General features: G+C 39.4%; 1 pseudogene; it reads left to right on the forward strand.

The window, feature by feature from the left end:
* Window positions 1-3,532, forward strand: part of LOC103737495 — a 12,455-nt pseudogene extending 8,923 nt beyond the window's left edge.
* Window positions 3,533-6,602: the final 3,070 nt, after the last annotated feature.

The raw sequence follows: 6,602 nt of genomic DNA on the forward strand, positions 1-6,602 counted from the left end.
AAGCACACAAATGAGTGTGCTAAAAATCATGTTGCAATTTTTTTTTTGTCTTTTTGAGACAGGGTCTCCTTGTAACCCCAGCTGTCCTGGAACTCACTATGTAGACCAGGCTGGCCTCAAACTCACAAAGATCTGCCTGCCTCTGCCTCCCAAGTGCTGGGATTAAAGGCATGCATCACCACGCCTGGATTAATTAGAATTTTGTAATAAACAATTTAGTCAAACAATGCCTAAAGGACTTGTAACTGAAATAAGAAAGCTAAGTTTTATATGCAAACAAATAAGCATGCACAGATAAATGCTACCTGTTTGACAGGTGAGACTCTATTAATATGTCTCAGTCTAGTGATCTGGAAACTGTTTTTGAAATATAGTTTTATTCCTCTAATGAAAGAGACATATATTTGTTTTCTAACATTTTCCTCTAAATTGAAACATTCCAGGAAGTTCATTAAAACTCAAGAAATAAACAGCCCATAAGTCTTAGAAACTTACTGTATTCATAAGGCCCTACCCACCATAAGGATATGTTAAGCAGTAAGGACTGCTTGGGAGAGACAAGACACAGTAGTCTATTGACCTGACTGTAAGTCATGCAGAGACTGAACTGGCACACACCTGTGATGGGCTCTTTGGAAATCCAGATTCCTTTCAGCCATCCACACCACTGTGAGTAACCTCTTATCTATGTTCTTTCAAGTAATCCCAATAAACTTTGCTGGAACCAAATTTTTGGTCTTTCCTCTGTGCCCTCTTTGATATCAGTACACATTTGTTTACATCTCAAAAACAGTGAGTAAGCAATAATTGCCTTAGTACTAAACCAATATTAGTAAGATAACTGTTAGGGTTCCAAACAGCAGCAGTTTCCCCCCTCCACAACAGGGACCTCACCTTGACCTTTGAAGTCAAGGGAAACAAACTCTGCTGAGAAGCAGCCTGCCTCTCCTCTGATCTCCAAAATTAAGATAAGCAGATTCTACCTGTTAACCAGAGATTTTAAAAGCTGTTTTTCTCTTATCTTAAGAGGGAAAAAGTAAACACTTCCAGACCCTAATCCTATCTGCTTTTCCTGCTCTCCCCTCCCTGATTTCTCCCCCAAACATTCCCCCCTTCCACCCCCTAAAGCCCCCATATATAAAGTCCCAGCTCACAACCCGTGGGCTGACATCTTTCCCTTCCCTTCCCTGACATCTTTCCCTTCCCTGAGGGAAAGGTGCCCTGTGTGAAATAAATCTGTATCCTGCTGAGAATTCTATCTGTGCCTCGGTGCCTCCTCCATCCATCCGTGCTCGCTCTCTCCCAATTTTTAACCTATCAATAACCAAACTAGTAACCAAGGGAAGTTTAGCACTTTAATTAAAATACGAGACATTCTCAAAATAAAATAGCAAACCTGTTATTAAACTAAGAATGAATATAAGGTCCCTATGGCAGAGCACTGGGAGAATCATTTTAAAGGGCCCCTATGATGCAGCTTCTGTTACTATTGCTCTGCCTCAGCCAGACTTGAGACCAAGCTCACAGTATATTTCAAGGAGCAGTTCTTGGAAGTAGGTCAATGGGCCAAGCACTGAGTATAATCCAAGCACAAGCCTGATTTTTGTATATTTCTCCCCAATTGCAAGGAAGTCCTTTGTGGACCAGGAGAAATATCAAGGATTGTGGACAAGTCACCCTGCTTGCTTTTATGACTTGTCAGCTAGTTTCAAGTACTACAGTAACAAGGGCCAAGGAGCATGCATAAAGACTTGGCATACAACAGATTCCATTCATACATGGATGTTTATTCACACAAGAATGTTCTTGTTATCTTCAACTACAAGGACAAGAATGTGTTGATAAACAAGAAACCCAGGGTAAGGATAATGAATTCACATAACTGTACATGTTGACTCTAACCAGACAAGATCAGGTGAATATGAACAACAGCCAGGTGGAGTCAGGTTCCTTGGAAGATATTTATGACTTCTTGTCACCAAAAATAGATAAGGAATCCTGATGCTGCCAAGCCAGGAGACTGAGATAAGCATTTCAAAACTGATGACTCCATAGACTCCAAACCTGAGGACTGGAACAAACCTGAGTACATTTCTGACCCTGATACTAAGAAGCTTAAGGTGTGAGATAAAGAATGGATGGAGAATAGGAACTAGCAGGTTTTCAGAATTCTGAGTGCAAGGGTGAGTCTTGGCAGATTGACAACCCAGATTACAGAAGAACCTGGATTTGATGAGGAGAAATTAACCTAATGTGGAACTAATGAACTATCATCACAGAATAACTTTGTTCTGTATAGCAGATGAATAAGTAATAGCAAATATGTTTGATAAGACTCCTACATACTCCCAATAATAAGCCTAATGATAAGTATGCTTGTTGGTATATGTATAAATAACAGAACTTTGCAATAGTGTTTTTAAGATTTTAGCCTCATAAACCTCTATATTTGGTTTATATTGAAAAGCTGTAAAAAGGAAGAACTTTGCACTTTAAGTCCTAAGCTGTCACAGAAAAAGAAATAGAAAACACAAAAACCACTCTGTGAATGCCTTAAACAATGCTGCCTCTTGCAATGATTTAAAGGAAATGTTTGATACAATGCATTTTATTTGTTAAAGTAGCTGTCATTATATTGGCATCAGCAATACATCATGTTACTGGGAAATGTTACAGCATTTGGGCACATTTACACAAAGTATCTGCTTTTATAAAAACACTGCTTAGATTTCTTATAATAGCCTAAATAAAGGGCACCTATATTTCTGTGCTGAAAGTCTAAAAACTCACCAATATGATTACTCCAAAGAGATAACATAAGTAGCTGACATTATATTGGCATCAGCAATACATCATGTTACTGGGAAATGTTACAGCATTTGGGCACATTTACACAAAGTATCTGCTTTTATAAAAACACTGCTTAGATTTCTTATAATAGCCTAAATAAAGGGCACCTATATTTCTGTGCTGAAAGTCTAAAAACTCACCAATATGATTACTCCAAAGAGATAACATTAAAAAAACAAACAAAAAACCCTGTGTGTATTTATTATCCAGGCCTCAGTTTCTCCAAAGCAGGTTAGCTCAGTCTGAGGCCCACACATAATGAAGGAAAGCCTTCTGCTTTCTGAATATGGTGGGAGTCTTTTCATTGTATGAGGTCAGTCACCCCCATTACTACTCAGATGCAAATATCTAAGCCTAGGATAACACTGCAGTTCTGGGACTAGATCTCTGACAGGTCAAGTCTCTAACCACCTTTGAAACCTTCCTCATTACCAATGATGAGGTATTATACAGAAAAAATCAACAGTAAGACTTGGGACATCATCAGAATGGCAGAAAACAAGTAGGATGAAGAGCAGAAGCTTAAGGAAGAAACAGAAGGCCAAAAGCAAAAAGAGGAGAAGGAAGACTAGGACAAGGAAATGAGGACAGCAGAGAGGCCAGAGAGGATGAGGATGATGAGCAGTAAGAGGATGAGATGCAGAGGCCCACCACCCGCCTCCAAAGCTGGACTCCAGTCTGAAAAGACCGACCTCAGAGCTGGCTGAACTGATTAGTGGTACTTTGAGATTAAAGAATATGCATTTTTCCAGGCTCAGATTTCAGAGGGATTTTGTTTTTTTTTCCCCTTCCTACTCCCACCAGCTCCCTACTTCATCACTTTTTACTATGGATTTGCCTTCAACTTCCAACAGTACTCAACCCTGGCTTCTTATTTCTAGATCTTGTCTTTTCTTGCTGTTCCATTCTCCATTTCCTACTTACTTCCCTCCAACCCTAGGAACAAGGGTGTGGAGGTGAAGCCCTAGGCTAGAAATTCTATCCCACCTTCTTTCTGGAGCCCAGAAGAGAACAGGAGAACGGGTGGCATCTTGGGCCACCTAGCACTGAGGAAGAACTGGACTTTTCTCCCCTCTTTCTCCCTTATCCCCAGGACTGGACCACTGGTGTGAGGCAGTGGGATCCAGCTCAGCTCATACTGAAGTGTGTAAGAACTATAAACAAATTTCTATTAAATTCACTTACTGTGTCCTTTTTAAAGAAGACAGTCAGCCAAGTGCGGTGGTGTATGCCTTTGATCTCAGCACTGGGGAGGTAGAGGAAGATGGATCTCTGTGAGATGGAACACAACCTGGTATACATACCAAGTTCCATGTGAGTAGTTGCTACAGAGGAAAAAAGACAATGAAAAGGACATTTCTCTTATTTTTCTTCTTTTTGGCACATTTTTAAAAATTTTTGTACATTTCATACAAAACATCTTGATCATCTTTATATTCCCTTTCCGATACATATCCCCCAAAGCCTCCTGCACTGGATTTCATGTAGTCTGTCATATATATTGAGGCCTGCAGAGCACCTTCACATAGTGTTGTCTGCAAAGCACCTTCACATAGTGTTACTGTAGGTAATTTTGTCTCTTAATTAAGATACCAAATGGCCATAGATTTGGCTTGTACTGAAACAGGAGGAAAGAAAGTCTGTGTAGAGGGTTCTTAGTCTACCGTTTCTATTATCATGGATTTTATTAAATAATACTACCAATTAAAATTATATCAAAAAAGCAGCAGAGTTACGAGTCTAGAATAAGATGTTTACAGTTTCTAGACATATCCATTTACCTGAAAATTTCATTATTTCATCTTTCTTTACTGCTGAACACGTACAGACTTAAGCCTAATGTCTGGGAAGTGTAATCCCCTGAACTCTTAAAGAAATATACCGATGACTTTACTCTTTGGTTATACTTCCTTTTTGGGTGTCTAAGACCATGTAGTTGGCCCAGATAAACCAATTTATTTTTACTCTTATGGCCATTTGAGGATCTGTTCCTCAGGGGGCACATGGGCTTGGGAGGAGTCCCTGGCTCCTTTCTTTTTACCAGTTCCATCCATGTGAAGATACATCAAAGGTCCTTCCTGCTCAACCATGACTGGCTTCAATTGGAAGCACGGAGGAAATGTTTCCTCTGTGTTGACCCTCCTCTTTGTAGACTGAACACAGGTTCAAGTCAATCTGATAGTGTCTCCATGTCCTCCCTGAACAAGAGGACAGGTGGCTCACCACAGTTGCAGGACATTTTGAGTGGTGCTTCATGGAACTTAGTCAACATTGGAGGGCAAGGAGCAAAAACTGTCCTTTAAGTCCCTCTGACCAGATTAGGATAGGCCTCAAAGTATGGCTGTTAAACATCAAAGAAGTTTAGCTGCATCAGTTTAGTATTGTAAATTACCATATGCTATGTAGATAAAGCTTGGACAAAAACCAAATCTTCTCAGATAAACCTTGACTAGACATATATTTTGTTTCTTAAACTAGTTGACTAAACTATGACCTGAGAAAATTTAAGATTATATGTATATTATTTTTGTCTCATCCCTAAGATAGCTTAACAAACCTACACAGACCTTCACCACTTGCTTAGGCTTTCTCATTTTTTCTATTTTGGAAAACATCTCCATTCCCATATCCTTTTAACATCTTTTACATTCTCATTTTCTTTTTTTTTAAATAATTATGAGACATAATAATATTAACAAATAAATTTTTCATCTGTTATAAGAATTCTTTTCCTTGGGATACTAAGTAATGTTTTTCCCCTTCTAAGATTCTAGTGTTAAACCAATGTTTGATTAAAGTTTTCCTGGGGAACCAATGAATTTACTGAGCTTACTGATAGAGATTACTGAGGGGTTGCTGAGATGTATGACCTGAGGGTGTGCACACTGGAAAGCGTTTACCCAGAATGGGTCATGCCTTCTCTTCCTAGCCTTCCCCAGACTGTATACTTTAGCCCTCCCCAAATCCAGGAGACCATGTGTGATTAGGGCCAAATTACATATAGTTGGCTGGGAAGAGTGGCCAGATACAATGGTGAGGATCCGGTGACCCTGCTTGCCCCTCCTTTAATGAAGCTACAAAACCATCAACAAGCCCAATTTTGATGAGCATGCACAGCTGAAGTTGTGATGATGGCAGTAATTTGACCCAGAATAGACTGCTGTATAGCATTAGCTTATTAAAAGGACCTGGAATTTAAAAGGATTTGGTGCTAGTATACACAAATGTGGGAGAACGTATGTCTTTTGTTTTTCTGAGTCTGTGTTACTTCACTTAGTATAATAGTTTCTAGATCCATCCATCTACCTGCAAATTTCATTATTTCATCTTTCTTTAATACTGAGTAGAACTCCATTGTGCAAATATACCACATTTTTGTTAAACACTCCTCAGTTGAGGGACACTTAGGTTTCTTCCATCTCTTAGTTATTGTGAAAAGAGCAGCAACAAACATGGTTGTACAAGTGTCTCTACAATAGGATGAGTCCTTTGGGTATATGCCAAGGAGTGGTATAACCAGGTCATATGGTAGGTTCTTTTTTAGGTTTTTAAGAGTTTTCCATACTCTTTTCCATAGAGGCTGCACATGTTTGCAATCCCACAAGCAGTGAATAAGCATTTCCCTTTCTCCACATCCTTGCCAGCATGTGGTCTCATTTGTTCTCTTGAACCCAGCCAGTTTGATTGGGATAAGGTGATACCTTAGGGTGGTTTTAATTTGCATTTCCCTAATTACTAATGATGTTGAACAC

This window comes from Nannospalax galili, unplaced genomic scaffold (genome assembly GCF_000622305.1).
Source record: "Nannospalax galili isolate Female #2095 unplaced genomic scaffold, S.galili_v1.0 scaffold171, whole genome shotgun sequence".
NCBI lineage: Eukaryota > Metazoa > Chordata > Mammalia > Rodentia > Spalacidae > Nannospalax > Nannospalax galili.